This window comes from Plecotus auritus (genome assembly GCF_963455305.1).
Source record: "Plecotus auritus genome assembly, chromosome: 7".
In the NCBI taxonomy this organism is placed as follows: Eukaryota; Metazoa; Chordata; class Mammalia; order Chiroptera; family Vespertilionidae; genus Plecotus; species Plecotus auritus.
Window position 1 is genome coordinate 16,697,592 of NC_137774.1, and position 17,756 is coordinate 16,715,347.

Consider the following 17,756-nt stretch of genomic DNA (forward strand, 5'->3'; position numbering starts at 1 on the left):
GTCAGGGAAACTCAGGCAGCGCCCCCCCACCTAGTGGAGCTTGACGGGGGACCTGAGGCTGCACCCCACTGCTGGTAGGGCTTGACGGGGGACCTCAGGCCATGCCCCCCATCCAGCAGAGCTTGACAGGGGATCTCAGGCCATGTCCCACACCTGGCAGGGCTTGACGGGGGACCTCAAGGCATGCCTCCCGCCCTGGTCTGGGCTGGGGGACCTCAGGCCATGCCCCCCGTCCTGGCGCCAGGCCAGGGGATCTGAGGCTACGTCCCCTGCCCGGCAGGGCTTGACAAGGGTGGGAATGGCCGGGTCTGGATCTAGCCCAGTGGCAGGGGGGTGGCCGGGTCTGGATCTCATGCGATTTTGAGGCAAACGTGGGTGGGCATGGACTTGACTCTGGGTCCCATGGTGTGCCCCAGACTCTAACAGGAGGAAGGTTTTTATATACATTTTACTAATTTTCTTTCATCTCTGACACTTCTATTATAGAGAAAGGGCAAATAGCAGTATTAAATTATTTCCTCTAATTAATCCCCTTTTAATGTGCATGAATTTCGTGCACCGGGTCACTAGTATAGAGATGAAGATTAAGGGGCTGAGAGCAACTATAGGTGGGGGTAGTTAGACAAGGCCTCTCTGAGCAGATGAGACAAGAGGGTGAGAAGAGCCCTGACCGGTTTGGCTCAGTGGATAGAGCGTCGGACTGTGGACTGAAGGGTCCCAGGTTCGATTCCGGTCAAGGGCATGTACCTTGGTTGTGGGCACATCCCCAGTGGGGGGTGTGCAGGAGGCAGCTGGTCAATGTTTCTCTCTCATCGATGTTTCTAACTCTCTGTCCCTCTCCCTTCCTCTCTGTAAAAAATCAATAATATATATATATATATATATATATATATATATATATATATATATATATATAGAGGGTGAGAAGAAACTAACCATGCCAAAGCTGATGCAGGAAAAAGATTGGCATATGCAAAGGCCCTGAGTTGGGAAATGGATGGTTGGAATTTAGTGGGCAGGAGGGAAGTTGGTGGGAGAAGAGGCCCTTAAAGGGGATAAGAAAAAGGAGAACTCCCTTATCCTAAGCCTCATAAAGCCAAGGAAGGAACAGAATGACATAGTATGAATGATGTTTTATGCAGCAAAGGAAAAGAGCTTAGTCTTGAAAATATTGAGAGGACTGTTCTTCAGACAAGAGGAAAGGGAGATGCTTGCATGATGATGCCTGGGAAGCATTTTTGCAGAAGGAAAGTAGAGGTTCAAGGAGTTTATGTTGCAGAGATCTGCTCTTCTCTGTGACTTGAGTGAGAGGGGCGTTGGGCACACCTGTGTGAATGAACTTTTCTGTTGTTGATCCCAACGGGGGTCCCATCACCCTTACAAGTTGCCCCTTTTGGTCACTGCAGTGACTTGCTACCCATTTACCATCTCTAATGTTCTCAAATTTTCTCTTCCATGCTATTCCTTCTTTTTGATTTAGAATTTTACTACTAATTCCCCCAGGGAAGAAGAAGTAAATAAAACATTACTAAAATTTTACAAAGTCTGATAAGTTTCAGTTCCTGATCTAGCCTATACTTCCTCTGAGTCTCGATGAGGTGGTAAATGGAAACCTTTTCTGGTCACCTATTGCTGTGTAACAAACCACCCCAAATTTTAGTGGCTTAAAGCCATGACAACATTTATTTTGCTCATGAATTTGTGATATGGGTAAGGCTCAGCAAAAATAGCTCTTCTCTGCTCCACTTGGTCTCTATTGGTATGGCTTGAAAGCTGGGGGCTGGAAACTTCTGGAGCCTGGCTCACTCATAATTGATGTTTGCTGTCAGTTGGGCCTTGGCTGGACTATTGCCAAAACATCTTCACGTGGCCCCTACATGTAGCTTGGGCTTCCTCACACCATGGTGGCTGAGTTCCAAGGGTGAATGTCCCAGGAGAAAGAGTCAGGTAGAAGCTGTATTGCCTTTTATGACCTAACCTCAGAAGTCATGCAGCATCATTTCCACTATATTCTATTTATTAGGAGTGAGTCACTGAGTTTTGAAATTAGACTTTACCTTTAGGTGGGAGAAATGTCAAAGAATTTGCGGACATCTTTATAAACCACCATAAACTCACTGGCCTTCTGCATTCTACCTTTATTCACTTGATGAATGGAGAGTGGGGGCCTCACCTTTTCCCCAGCTTTAGGCTCCTCTTTGGGGATCTAAGAGGAAAGTTAGGCTTGGAGATATAGTCAAGGAAGAACAGTTATTCAGGCTCTTGAAGTAGACACACTTGGATTTGAATCTTGGCTATGCTATTTACCAGTTCTGTGTTCTTGGAGAAGTCACTTAACCTTGGATAAACCTCATTTTCTTCACCTGTATCCTTCTCATGGGGTTATTATAAGGATTGAGTTAGTAGAGGGATATATAATACATACTTAAAATACTGGCTAGTACACAGAAAACACTCCATAAGTGTTAGCTATCACCGATATGATTATTCAACACGTTTATTAATAGTTAATTAAATCAGGCTTAGGCAGTTTCTGAGCTAGATGCTAGATGCTTTCAACCATGTGGGCAGAGAGTAGGCTTTGCAGTCAGCCAGACCTGATTCTGAGTTTACCTGTAGTTCCTAGCTGTGGGACCTAAGATCAGTCTTTCACTTTCTCAGCTACAGTGTCTTCAGTTGAAAATGAGAATTATAATAGTACCCTGCCACCTCGGGTTCTGGTGAGGATCCACTGAGATAATCTATGCAAAAGCCTTAGCTCAGTTCCTGGAACATAGTAGTTACTTAATAGGTGTTAATCATTATATTTATTTATCAGGAAGTTGGCTAATAAAGGGATGCATCATAGTCTTAGGTAGAGCATGCTATACTAGATGGGCAAACAACCTGCTAAGGGAGTCCAGCAGAAGAGATTAACTTTGCCAGGAAGAATCTCAGAAAGGCCAGAGGAAGTGATATGGGAATTGGACTTTGAAGAATGAGTAATGTTTTTCAGGTAGGAAATGAGGAAAGAGAAGGGATTCCAGTTGGAGGGGAAATCTGCAACATAAAGTTACGGAGGTGTGGACATGTTTGGAAGAAGGTGAAAAACTCAGTGTGGAGCTTAAGGTGTGTGAGATGAAGGGAATGAGGCTGGAAGGCGTTGTTCAGGGCAAAGCATTGGCTCAAGTTGAAGAAACTGCCATCTTTAAGTGAAGGGCGACTGGCAGAATGCGGAGAAAGGCCAGTGGCTGGGCTGGAGAGAGGTTTTGTAGGTGGAACAGAGAAGCTGAGGGGTAGATTTTCTATGTGAGTGCAGGAGAGGGCAGTGAGGGAATCAAAAGCCAGCTGCTAAGGAGTCAGGGGAGGAGGGCAGGGTTTGAGTGGATGAAACAAAGTTATGGGATGTGGAGTTCAAAAACCTGGCCCCTGCCCAGCTGATGTGGTTCAGTGGTTGAGCATCGACCTATGAACCAGGAGGTCATGGTTTGACTCTCTGTCAGGCCACATGCCCAGGTTGCAGGCTAGATCCTTAGTGTGGAGCGCGCAGGAGGCAGCGGATCAATGACTCTCTCTAATCATTGATGTTTCTATCTCCCTCTCCCTTCCTCCCAGAAATCAATAAAAACAACAACAACACCCCCCAAAAAAAACAAAAACAAAAAAACTTGGCCCTGAACCCAGCTGGTATACTTCTGAGTATCTCCATGATCGGAGATTGTCATACTATTTTGGCCTTAGTTTCCTAGCCATAAAAAAATATGATCTTTCCTATCTGCTACACATAATTGTGGTGAGAGAGTAAAGAGGTAATGCATGTGTAAGTGCTTTGTAAGCTTTAAATAACTAAACAAATATTAGAGCCCATGTTATTAGGGAGGCAGTCAATTGCCTGGGCTAGCACAGCTAAAGAAGAGTTTTTGTGAGGTGGAAGGTGGGGAATATCTGTTCTGGGTGAAGATAAAGATAGACACAGCAATCAACACACACACACACACACACTACAGATATATACAGCAATTTCCACACTGGGCTGAGTCTATAGGAGGACAATGGGAAACTCTCAATTCTATTACCATTGAGCCTACCATTTGCCCTATCTTGTCTCACCTCTCATTTGGATATAAATAAGATGGTCCAGTGGTTCATATCTGAAGTCTTTAGCTGAGCTTCAGGTATCTGAGGAACCATGACAATCCTATGTAATAAAAGCCTAATATGCAAAGCGACCGAGCAGTAGAACGACTGGTCGCTATGACGTGCACTGACCACCAGGGGGCAGATGCTCAACGCAGGAGCTGCCCCCTGGTTGTCAGTGCACTCCCACAGGGGGAGCACTGCTCAGCCAGTAGCCGGGCTGGTGGTGGGCAAGTGCAGCGGCGGTGGCGGCAGTGGGCCTTAAGCTGGCAGTTGGACATCCTCCGATGGGTCCCGGACTGCATTGCACAGGCGGGGCTGAGGGACACACACACCTCCCTCAGTGCACGAATCTCGTGCACCAGGCCTCTAGTTTATGAATAAAAGCTTGTGCTATATATTTCTAGGGCTAGAATCCATAGTCTCCAGCAAAGTTCAGTAGGATCAGTGACCTCTCTCCCCCAAAGATTAAGAGTCATTGATTTCCTCTCCAGAAATTAATAACAGCTATCCTTGCCCTAGTTGGTGTGGCTCGGTGGATAGAGTGTAGGCCTGAGAACCGAAAGGTCTCCTGTTTGATTCCCTGTCAAGGGTAGTTCTTGCATTGCAGGTTGGATCCCCTGTATGAGGAGGCAACCAATCGATGTGTCTCTCTTATATAGATGTTTCTCTCTCTCTCTCTGCCTCCCTCACTCCCTCGAAAAAGCAGTGGAAAAAAAAATACCCTTGGTTGAAGATTAACAAAAACCCCCACAAAAACCAAACACACAAGAATAGCTATCCTTGGGGAGAAGAACTGGTGGGTGAAGGGGGGAGATTTTCATGTTTAATTTTTCTGAACTGTTTGAATTTTCTAACCACAACATATATTAGTTTCATTAAAAAAATGTCATCAGTAGTTATCTGGGTGGTTTAAGATTTCATCTTTATACCCCTTTACTAAAACACAACAAACACAAACACTAATAGCTGTTATTTAAAAACATACCCTGATAATATCAGCACGGGCATACACTCACACATATAAATCATTCCATTATGCAAAGGACATCCTCCATTATGTAAGGTAAAATGTCTACATTTCCTATGAACTACTGGCTTCATTCAATGCAATAAAATTTGCGATTTAAGTTAACCAGGAAAAAAAGACAGGCGATTTCAAGTATTTCAATTCAGAAGCATAAAAATGTGTGTATGTGTCAATCTTTATATATATACTGCCTTCTGCACTCTCGTGAATTGGCCAATGTGCGAGCAGTTGACGTTTGATGCTTCAAGCGAGGAAACAGAGAACAGGGTTAAATCCACTACTCTCTCCCCACGCACTCTAGTAATTACTCTATTTCCACGTCATATTTCCGGGTGTGTGTGTGTCTCATCTCACGCAGAAACTGGAGTTCAGAGCAGGCAGGAGTCACCCATGTTCTTTTTGCTGTCTCCAGAAACCCAATTGAGGTGTTGGGCCCCCTGGGGATCTGGCGATACTTGGGGACTAACTAGCTGACTCCCACGTGGTAAGTGGCTCCCACCCTTGCCGCCACGTGGTATTAAGAACCGGAAAAAGGGAGAGCAGGCAAAAGAGAGCCGCATCAGGGGCATTTAAAGTGTCTTGACGTCACACACTGCCAGGAACTCAGCTGAGTTTTTAGCAGGACATTCCAGCCATCTTCCCTCCCTCCCTCCGGACTTCTGGGCCCGAGACATAGGCAATTCCCCTGCTATTGTGGAGGGAGGAGGACTGAGCCTTCGGAACAGCTAGCACGGGGCGTTCCCAGCCTTGTGTTGGCCCCGCCCTTTCTCCATAAGACTCTTCTCATTGGTCAGTTGGTGTGCAGTACACGCTCCAGTGGAGGAGAAAACTGGCCGTCTCATGAATTATGCAGGACGGCGTGTGTTGGTCAGGATGGGGCTGGGCGGGGATTGGCTGGAGGGGCTGTAATTCAGAGGTTTCCGGAGCTGCGGCGGCGGCGGCGTAGACTGGGAGGGAGAGCCTGGGGATCCGTCGTCGCAGCGGAGGGAGTGAACCCGAACCGAATCCTTGACGAGTAACCCCGCTCGGCTCTCCCTCTCCGCGTCTGCTAGGAGAGACCCTGCGGCCTGAGGGAGCCCGCGGCCCATACCCCGGCGCAAGCGCACCCCGGCCTGTCGGGCCTCAGCCGGAGAAACAGGTGAAGTGTGTGAAGGGTGGGGTCGCGCCCCCCGCGCGGCTCCCGGGCCTGAGGACCCGGGCGGGGGGGCGGTCGCCGGAGGGGATGGAGGCTTTTGGTTGGTTGGGGGGAAGTTGTGGAAGGAAACTTCAGAGGGGCGTGAGGATAGAGGAGATTTTGAGGGTCGGTCTGAAGGGACACCTCCGGGTTGACAGGAGCGGGCCTCTGAAGGGACAGAGGGCGCTGGAAGGAAGTTTCGTTCTTCGGAGGAAGGGAAGGCGGCGAGGAAGAGAGAGCGGGCTCGAGAGGGAGGACCGTGGAGCGAGAGCACTCGGGTGGGGATGGCAGGAGTGAGGGACAGCCCCCCCCCCACTTCCTGCTCCCTGGGACTCGGGGGACGTTCCGGCCGTAGGAGCGACTGTCAAGCCCGCGGAGATCACAGAGAGGTGGGGTGGTGTTGAAAAGAGCCCCCCCCTCCCGCCCACCTTCCTCGGCCTTGCCCTGTTTTCGATCCCTTAGGAGCCAGCTGTGCCCCTCTGGAGGTAGAAATAGGTGTCTTCCTCCTACGGTCTCCTGGGCTCATTGGTTGTGGGTAGGATTATTGCATAAGAATCAAGTTTCCTGTAGGGAAATTGACAGCTTACATACTCTTTCTAAATTCCCTCCGGTCTTTTTCTAGGTTAAGCCAGGTTTCTCTCCAAACCCCTTCAAAACAGCAACAACAAAATACCACTCTCCCTCTCCCCCCAATCAAGCCAGCCCTAGAGAGAAATAAACCTCTTTTCTCCGTGTCATTGTTCTTTTATAAACACCTGGTAAACTCGGCCAGAAGATAATAATTGAGCCCCTACGTTTACTGGATTGTGGTGTTGCTTAATTGCATAGGGCAGAATGAACCAATCGAGAGGAGGAGTTTATTTTGTCTCAGAGCCAAGATCTTGGGTAAATGCAGAGGAGAGGGAAACAAAGCCTGGCTGGCCTTGGTGAAGCCATGTGTGCAAACTTTACCTGTGTTTGGGTGGTGTGGCTGGGCTTAAGTTAGCAAAATCCAAACGGCCACCCAAGTTGCTTTTTCCATGTTTAGTAGACATCCCTCTGTTATATTAAGTGGGTGTATAGTATTGACACCCTTTTTCTTATGCAAGAATGTATATAATGTGCATCTGCTGCTTTTATATTTATTCTGTGTATGGGTTGTAACTTTGGTTAGCTACGCTGATAAAGCATTGGTTTGAATAAATCAGAATAGTAAATCATCTCAATCTCTTATATGTGGCTTTAGACAGTTATAACCTGATTCAGCCAGTTTTCTATTTTATTGTATGTTAAATATGTCTGTGTTCCTTGAGTCAACACATTTATTTTTTTATTACATGTGCCAGACCGGGAATACTGGCAGAATTTATGCTCAGACATTTTTATAGTGGGATGGGGGAAGGAAGGCTGCAATACAAAAAAAAAAAAAAAGATAGATGTTGGAGGGTTGATCTTAGTCTCTATATTTGTTAGCGCATCCATCACAGAAAAACCACTAGCAAGTTTATGAATCTTTTATTTTTGTATGTAGTCCTGCTGGAAAGAATAACCATTTAGAAATATCCACAGTTATGACCTGACCCACAAGGCATAGATAGTTCATATCCTATTTTGTAGACAAGGAAATTGAGGCCAAAGGAACAAGACACTTATCTAAGGCAGCAGAGTGCCATAGTGGTGGAACTCACACTCCTGTATATTTTGTGTTCTTTCGACTATCTGTGCTTAAGTATTTGGTCTTATTTTAGAGCGAGTGTAAACCCTATTGGGAAAACTCTCAGTGAAATTCTAACTTGCACATGGATAGTGAAATACCACCAATAGGCTCTAAGATTCCATGGGAGATAGGTAATAAACAGGATAAAAAAGTGCAAGTGGGGTTTGCTTAGGTCATTTTTCTAACTGCTCTATCTAACTTGGGAAGTAACTGACTTTTTAGTTGGCATAATTTATCATCATAATTTAGCTATTTCCTAGTGGAAAGAGATATTTATGTAGGCAAGCTTGTAGATGAAGGACAGTTGTGACCTAAATGTCACTTCAACCTATGGTTGGATCAGTGGCCATTTGTGTTTCCAGAAAGTTGCTTTCTCCTCCTTGGCTCTGCATGTTTTGACATTTAGATGTGAGATGGGGCAGAGATAGTGACCCTCATTTCAGACACAGAATTCAGCACCTTTTTACCTTATAGTTTTCTCAGAGATGATGTACAAATATTTACTTTCTGCACCTTAGTGAAAGTTGCTGTGAAGAATGAGATGACTTGTTTATAGAACTTGCAGTTTCCTGAGGCAACTTGAAAAATGTTTTATACATACAATGCAGCATGTCTTCGAAGAGATGGGGGGACATTGTCTGATATTCAATAAATTAGCTATTTTATATAACATGCTAGAGGCCCGATGGCCAAAAATTTGTTCAAGAGTAGGCCTTCCTTCTCCCCGTTGCCGGCACTGGCTTCCCTCCGGCACCCGGGACCTGGGCTTTGCTCTGGCCCTGGCTTCATCTGGAAGGACGCCCGGAAAGATGTTTGGTCTAATTAGCATATTACCGTTTTATTTTTATAGATAGCACAGATAAAGAACATTTCCATTATTGTGGACAGTTCTACTGGACAGTGCTGTAGTAAGCACTACAGGTCTTTAGAGGAAGGAGAGGTTACGAGGCATGGAGTTGTGTAGGAATTCTTCTTGCCAAAGGAGAGATTTGATCTGGGTCCCAAATAATGGTTGGAATTTGATAGGTATAAAGAATTTTGGGTGAGGAGTTATGGTGATATAGCATAAAATCCTGGTAGATAAGGCAGGTAAGTAGGGAAGAAGGAGTGCCTACTTATATGATGTCTTGACTATAAGACCAAGTACAATCCTTTTGTAGGGGAAGCTTTTAATGATGTGTGAGGCCAAGTACTGGTGTTTAATTATGGAGTGCCTACTATGTGTTAGGCATGTGGCCGGCGTTGGTTAATTTGTACAAAGTATATCAGTACATATAGCCTCTGCCCTAGTGGAGTTGTCATTGAGGTTAACCTTATAAACTGGGCTAGCACCCATAGAAAGGTGAACTGATTTATCGGATTTGTGTGGGTTAAGTGCAGATATGTTTTTTTTAGGATTTGTAATTGGCTACAAATTGACTACTCACCTTTTATGTCTTCCATATTTTTAAAATTTTACTATAACTTTTGGGTCATTCATAAAAACCAGCCAAAGAACACTTGAAGGACATCCCCAAATCCTGAAGAACCTCTGGTGTCCTGTAGCAGCCTTGGTGAGGTCCAACAGGATGGCATTGCTGGGCTGTTTCAGTCTTTGTTGGTTATGGTGAAAAAATTAATGTTGTGGTTACATATTTGTTGCTAGGAACCTTGGCTTACTATGGTGCACTTTAATCAGGATGGCCAGATAGTACTTTGGTTGTAAATTGTTTGGAATGTCTTCAGTTTTTAAAGGGAATAGCATATGGAAGAATGAATTTCTATTATGGTCAGTTCTCATTTACCATGTTAGGATTGTCACAACTCTTAGTTCAGAAAGGCAAACATAATATACTAGAGGCCCGATGCACGAAGGGGCTCGGTCCTCGCAGCCCCAGCTGCCTCAGCCTTCGCAGCCCTGGGTTCGTCCGGAAGGTCATCCTGACACGTCATTCTGCTGTTCGGTCTAATTAGCATATTAGCTCTTTATTATATAGGATTACAGAGGATATTGAGAGCCAGTTATTGTGCTAGGCAGGATCCAAAGATAATGAAACATGGTCCCTATTTTCATGGAACTGGAGGCATTATTGAGGGTGTGCTGTGTTAGTATGGACTTCAGGCAAACTAGATGACATAAGTGGTTTAAGGTTCAAACTCTGGAGTCAAACAGATCAGGGATTGGATCCTGGATCTGCCAATTCCTATAGATTCATTGAAATAAACAGGTAAAATGTTTAGCATAGTGCCTGGCGCACAGTAAGAACTCCATAAATCTAAGTTCTTATTAAATGTCTAGTTAAAGAGATTGATAGTCTTCACGGATGAGAAAAGACTTTGTCATACAGGGACTTTATCAGGTGGGAACTCGTGAATAGGGTTTTGTAGGATGAATAGGATTTTTCCTTCAGAGCTAAGTGGTAAGCAGTTGCATTCAAGGCTGAAGGAATAGGAGTAAGAGGCTTAAAACAGCATAGTGCATTCAGGGAGCTCTAAGTGGAAGTCCTTAACTTAGGAGAACTAAACTGAGGGTAAAGGAAGCTACAGAGCTACAGCTCTTATCCTTTTCTGTTAATAATTGGGTTCAAATGTCATTAAAATAAGTTGTTTTTCCTATTTATAGAAGTAATACATGCTTGGTAATTACCAGAGGAAAAGGGGGTTGGTGGCAGGTAGAAAAGGGTAAAGGCGGGTAAATGGTGACTGAAGGAGACTTGACTTTGGGTGGTGAACACAATAATGTACAGATAATGTATTATAGAATTGTACACTTGAAACATATAATTTTATTAACTAATGTCACCCCAATAAATTCAATAAAAAAGTTAAAAAAGAAGTAATACATGGTATTGTAAAACATTTAAATTTGTAAAAACATGCATTATATATTTTTATATATAATAGGTTAATAGTTTGGTGTATATTTCTCCATACTTCTTGCAGCTTTTTCTACTTATCAGTTTATCTTGGACATATATTGCAAATTCCTTTTTCACAGTCTAATAAAAGGATAATAAGGAAGGCAAATCTGCCCCACTCCAAGATAAAATAAGGTTTGGATTATCTGGTTTTCCTTTCTGCTACCTCCAGCCATTAGAATAAATGACATTTCTAATCAGTGAACTTTTACCTGACCTTTGACTTTTTAACTACATCGGATGAGGAACTTATATTTTGAGCTTTCCGAACATAGCTGTTATTATACTGTGGAAACGCTTGGGCGGTGTGTTTGAGGGTTTCCTGGTCCACAGTTGCTATAGGTAAAGAATGGTCCGAATCCACCACCTCTTGACCTTGGGCTCAGTTGTTTTAACTTCTCTGGGTTTCAGTTTTTCTATCCAAAATGGTCCAGTTGGAGGGGAGTTGTGAAGATTAAGCAAGATACTGTATATGAACTGCTTTGCTCAGCGCCTGGCAGATAGCTAACATTTGAGTGCTAATAATTAATATTATTAAAACTGCAGATCTATCTAACTAAAGTCAGGGAAGTTATGATTCATGGTAGCCATTAATGACCCAAAATACATGAAAGAAGGAGTAATTGGGAGATTCTAACCTAATAGGGAAAAATGAAATGAAGAGGGACTTGTGGTGGAGGAGATGGAGGCCATCACGTAAAAGAAATAGGCAAGGCAAAATGAAAATTTCTGTTCACACCAATGTCCTCAAGACAGAATCTCTCTGTCTCTTCCAAAATCTATGATTGAGGCTCATTTATTTTAAGCAATATTCAATACATTTATTATCACTTCGAAATTTGAACAGTCCCCTCGAGTTCTTTATGACACAAAAAGTGCAGTTAATATTGAAAGTTTGAGGGGTAGAGGAGTCAGGCAAGGACAGTGTTCAGTTTGGGGGTAAGGTGAAGCAAGAGGCCGGGAGGTGATTTGTTCCTTCTCATTTTTTTGTGTTCTCATTTTGTGTGTTTTCATTGGAGGAGTACAGCTGTTTGCCTGTCCTGTAACTTTGATTTGCAAGTGAATTTGTGTTTAAAATTGCCTTGCGGTAAAGAAGCAGCACTCAGCTTCTCTGCAAAATAGGTTCTCACACACCAGCTCTCCGGTTTTGGTTTGGATCGGAGAAGACAAGAAGGAAAGGCCTTCCAGTTGTTTCTTGGCCGTACATGCGCAGGAGGAAGCCAGCAGAGCTTGAAAGAGAAAGTAAACCTTCTGGTAAATAAATGGCTTCCCCATTGTGGAGGAGGAGTACAAATTATTAGGGGGATGTTTGGGTAGTTTTTGTAGAAGCTATTTCTGAAAACTGATTTAGATTATCGAAGGCAAAACCAATTTAGGAAAACCCTACCTTGTCTGGTATTAACCACCTGTTTTCCCGCTCTGTTGATTGAATTTATTAGTTTGCGGTGTCCTGACCTATCATTCTTGTTATAAGAATTAGAGGATTTGAGTCTGAATTTGAGCACCTGCTTAGGTGAAAGCTTCCTAAAGTGCATGTTCTTCACATTTTTTCTAATGTTAATTTTGTTTTGCTGTTTAGCAAGCACTTTTTCTGACAGAATCTGAAAGCATTAGACTTTTACTTTGTTCTTCCCTACTCTTCCACTTCAGTCCACCCAAATGTAATCCTCAAAACCTCAAAACCCAGATGTTAGCTGTGTAATTACCTCTCCTAGAAACCCAAGTGCAATATTGCATTGAGTTAGCATTAAAATAGTCGGCCTTTGAAATTTTTTTCTACTTGTGGTTTAGACATAATAAATATTTAATCTCAGACTGACTGCCTGACAAATCCGTTTTGTATTTGGGCCTTTTAAAAAAAATCAATATGTTTAGGGAAAGCAAATTTATTGAAACATTAACCAAACTAAAACATAATTAGGATGGTAACTGTCTAATTCATAGGGGCAGGTGGAATAATTGAAGCATTCTGAAGCTAAATGTCAATATTCTTTATTCCATGTGTTATTGTCTCTTTGCATTAGAGTGCATAAACAAGAGTGGGATGTAAGTGGGAGTAAGCATGTGGGACACTTTAGGGTCCTAATTACTATGTTGAAGAATCCTGGGGCCATCCAAGTTTCCTGTTTCTCCAAAGAACCACTGTAGTTCCATATGTCTGTTGTGGGGGAGGTTGTGCCTATTGAGGAACAGAGGGTTTATGGGAACTCTCTGTACTTTCCACTTAATTTTGCTTTGAACCTAAAACTGCTTTTAAAAGTAAAGTTTATTCATTAAAAAAGAAAAAGTTCTGTTTCTGCAGAAATATCCGAGGTGTCCAGGGTCAGAAGTGCCTTGTATGCAGCTATGTGATTCCATAGACTTCTACCTCAGTTTACCCTAAGCTTTACAATGAGAGTACCATTCTTTTATACCCATTGAGAATATTTTCCAAATAATGGAGTATGAGACTGGAGGTGGGGGACAGAGAAGATCCCTACCCCTCTGGGTTAAATAGTTTCCCCTTTTCCTAGAAGAGATGAATGTGAGTCTTAACCATAGACTTGCAGCAAGAATATATTAGTTTTGTTTTTCAGTTCCAGACTCCAGTTTTCTTTATTGTAAAAGTGATATTTTTGGAAAACATGTTTCAGTTAATCAGTACAAAAAGGTATGTAGTAAGTGGAAAGTGTCTCTTCCTCAGGGACTGTTAGTTACCTATTTCTCACTTACCTTTGCAGAATGATTTATGTGTACACATGCAAACATTTTCACTTTTTTTCTTCCACCGGTAGGGGTGAATTATACACAATAACTCTTTATCTTGCTCTTGTCACTTTATCTTAGAAAACACTCAATGTGAATATGTTTATATCTGCCTCATGTTTTTAAGGTCTGTGTAGTAGTATTTTAAGCTATGGATGCTGTTATTCATTTAATTAATCTCCTAATGGTAGGCATAGATTGTTTGCAGAATCTAAAGACAGAAGTCAGTGTTGTAAATATCCTTATGTTTGTGTTCAGGTACATACAAATAAATCTATGCATATAGTATACTTTTAATGTTTTAATTATAATATGCATACTGTTTAGAAATGTAGCTTTTCAATTAACAGAGTGCACATTCCCCCCCCCCCCCTTAATTTTGGGAGAAGTCTAAAACACAGCAAACTGTTTCATTTAAGCCCCATTGCTCCTTTGGCAAGTGGGGCAGGGGTTGTTTTTGGTGTTTTGTGTTGTTCCCATGGATGGGTTGCTCACTGATGCTTTTGTTTGAGTTGTCTATAGCAGCAATTCTCAGAGTACTGTCCAGCAGACTCCTGGGGGTTCCTGAGATTCTTTAAGGGGGTTCTTTGATGTAAAAACTACTTTTATAATATTTTTTGTGTTTTTTACTTAGTGGCCTTTGCACTTATACTTACAGTCATTGTAAAAAAACAACGGATTTCACATAATGTCCATGATGAAACAGTAAAAAATATTAATTTCATTATGTCACATTTCTTAAGGATGAGTCCTTTTTTTTAATCCTCACTTGAGGATATGTTTATTGATTTGAGAGATATAAAGGGTGGGGGTGGGGGAGGGAGAGAGAGAGAGAGAGAGAGAGAGATGGAGAGAGAAACATGGATGTGAGAGAGAAACATCGATTGGTTGCCTCTTGTATGTGCCCCGACCAGGGATTAAATCTTCAACCTAGGTATGTGCCCTAACCAGGAATCCAACTTGCAGTCTTTTGGTGTATAGGATGATGCTCCAGCCAACGGAGCCACCCAGCCTGTTATCTGTTTTTTTTTTTTTTATATATATATTTTATTGATATTTTACAGAGAGGAAGGGAGAGGGATAGAGAGCTAGAAACATTGATGAGAGAGAAACATCGATCAGCTGCCTCCTGCACACCTCCCACTGGGGATGTGCCCGCAACCAAGGTACATGCCCTTGACCGGAATCGAACCTGGGACCCCTTAGTCCGCAGGCCGACGCTCTATCCACTGAGCCAAACCGGTTTTGGCTGTTGTCTGTTTTTTTTTATTTATTTTTTAATTTCTTTATTGATTAAGGTATCACATATTTGTGCTCATCCCCCCATTCCCCTCCCAAACCCTTCCCCACGCATGCCCCCACCCCCCTGTTGTCCGTGACCACTGGTTAGGCTTATATGCATGCATACAAGTCTGTTGTCTGTTTTTTTGATAGAATACTTATGAACTTGTTAAGAAAGATGGTTTCTGACTGCTTGGATTACTTTATAAAGACAATTTAACAATTGTTTTAAAATTATACAAGTAGTGTTGTTCTATTTAGACATGTCTTTATAATGTTAGCTTTCATTTATTTTTTTAAAGCATATTTTTATTGATTTCAGAGAAGAAGGTAGAGGGAGAGAGATAGAAACATCAATGATAAGAATCATTGATTGGCTGCCTCCTGCATGCCCCACACTGCCAACCACTGATCTTTTTTACTATCTCTCTAGTTTTATCTTTTCCAGAATATCATATAGTTGGAATTATATAGTATGTAGCCATTTCAGATTGCCTTCTTTCACTTAGCAACGTTCACTTAGATTCTTCCATGTCTTTTTTTGGCTTGATAGCTCATTTCTTCTTATTGCCTTATTAATATTCCATTGTCTATGTATACCACAATTTGTTTATATATTCATCTATTGAAGGACATCCTTATTGCTTCCAAGTTTTTGCTTTTATAATTAAAGCTGCTATAAATATTCACGCACAGGTTTTTGTGTAGACATAAGCTTTCAACTCATTTGGGTAAATACCAAGGAGAATGATTGCCAGATTGTATGTTAAGAATTTGCTTAGTTTTGTAAGAAACTGCCAGACTTTCTTCCAAAGTGGCTTACCATTTTGCATTCTCACCAGAAATGAATGGAATTTCTGTTGTCCCACATCCTCCCCAGCATTTGGTGTTGTCAGTATTTTGGATTTTGGACCTTCTAATTAATAGGTGTTTAGTGGTATCTCATTATTTAATTTGCAATTTCCTGGTGGTATATGATGTCAAGCATCTTTTCATATGCTTTTTTTGCCATCTCTGTATCTTCTGTTAAGATTATTTTTTAAATTGCATTGTTTGTTTTCTTATTTTTGAGAGTTTTAAGGATTCTTTGTATATTTTAGATAAATTAAAATTTTTCTTCTTTAAAACTTTAAAAAACTGTCATAAAATGATGTTCTAGAATCCAAGCTCATGCAGAAACAAACTTTGGGATGCTTGTGGTTAGTATACTAGGGACAAGGAAATGAAGTACTTACCTTTTCTCCCCCTAAATTTGATCCTCAAACTCTCCTGGGTCTAGATAGGGCTGGCCAGAGGGCTGTAGTCCATAGTGTATAGACTTAGATACTGGTTTTTATGTTTAATCTCTCTGCCCTTTCATATGATGTGTTGGATGGTATATTGATTCCTACTTAAGCCCTGAACATTGCTGAGCCTAGGTGGATTGGAAGAGTGGAGAAATACTGAAAATTTATAAATCTTTCTAGAGGTCATTCTTCTCGGGCCCTTTTAAATCACTTTTTTGGAGTCATATTAAGAGACAAAAGTGAGAAAACAATCTTCCAGGAGGTCCTGAGAGCCTTTAAGGCAATGAATCCTGGGAAGAAAAAGTAACGGGAGTGGCTTGAGTGTCTTTGTGGACTTCTTGGTGGCAGTATCTTGGGGTTCAGAAACATTAGCTTAATTGAAAGGCATGTCACCAGTGATCTCTACATTACCAAATTAAATAGTGCTACTACTCTCTCACCATTTTATTCACCCTTTTGGTGGTATTGGACAGAGTTGAACACCTCTTTTTGTCTTAAGACACTCTATTCTTTATGTGTGTGTGTGTGTGTGTGTGTGTGTGTGTGTGTGTGTGTGTGTGTAGTTTTATTGATTTCAGAGTGGAAGGGGGAGAGAGAGAAAGAGAGAGGAGGGGAGAGAGAGAGAGAGAGAGAGAGAAGCATCAGTGATGCAGTGATGAAAATCATTGATCGGCTGTCTCCTGCATGCCCCACACTGGGGATCAAGCCCACAACCTGGGCATGTGCCCTGACCAGGAATCGAACCGTGACTTCCTGGTTCATAGGGCAAGGCTCAACACTAATCTTTCAGCTTCTGTGACTCCGGGTTTTTCTTCAGTCTTATTGGTCTTTCTATGGGACCTTTCCTGGTTCATTCTCTACCTAAACACTAATGTTGAAGTGCCTTGGGCTTCTGTCTGGGGCTCTTTTTTCTTCTCTTTTTCAATTGTCCTCCCTACATTTACTTGTTACTTGGGTTTTAACCATCATCTGCATCCTGATGACTATCAAAGGTGTGCCTCCAACTCAGGTGTCTCTAGGCTCCCAATACCCGTATCCTGCTGCTTACTTGACATTTCCCCTTGGAAAGCCTGTAGTTGTCTCATGTATCTTGTCGAAAACATAACTCCTAGACTTTCTCACAACAAGCTTGTGCCGTTCCCCCCAACTTTCCTCATCTAAGCAAATGGCATCACTCCATTGTGCAAGTAAACAGTCTAGGAATATCCTTAATTTCCTTGTTCGCTCATAACCTCTGCTTCTCTTCAAGTTATCAGCAAGTCCTGTTGGTTCTGCCTCTAAAGTTTTCTTAAATTCCTTTGTCACATCCTAATTTCTGTTCCCACTCTGTGGTAGACTAGATAACCTAAAAACCCTCCTGTACAAAACACCAAAAAATGTTGGGTAAACGTAAACTGAGTTCTTAAGAAAATTAGGGAACTCTTTAGAGGCAAAAATCAAATGGAACCTCACCAAAAAAGGGGAGAAGAAGCCAGCTTATAATGGGGGTGGAGGATGCGGTTGGGGGGGCGTTGCAGATGACGGCCGGCGG

The 17,756-nt window shown here is 42.4% G+C and overlaps 1 protein-coding gene across 4 annotated transcripts in view; it reads left to right on the forward strand.

Annotated features, from left to right (window-relative positions):
• The first annotated feature begins 6,027 nt into the window (after positions 1-6,027).
• STAT3 (signal transducer and activator of transcription 3) overlaps positions 6,028-17,756 on the forward strand; it is a 49,828-nt gene continuing 38,099 nt past the window's right edge. For 3 of the 4 annotated variants that reach the window (XM_080679723.1, XM_080679722.1, XM_080679724.1), the window contains exon 1: positions 6,042-6,284. The gene's annotated coding sequence lies outside the window, so the exon portion shown is untranslated. Of the gene's footprint in view, positions 6,285-17,756 lie in introns of all 4 variants that reach the window. The other variant, XM_080679721.1, reaches the window with a different exon arrangement.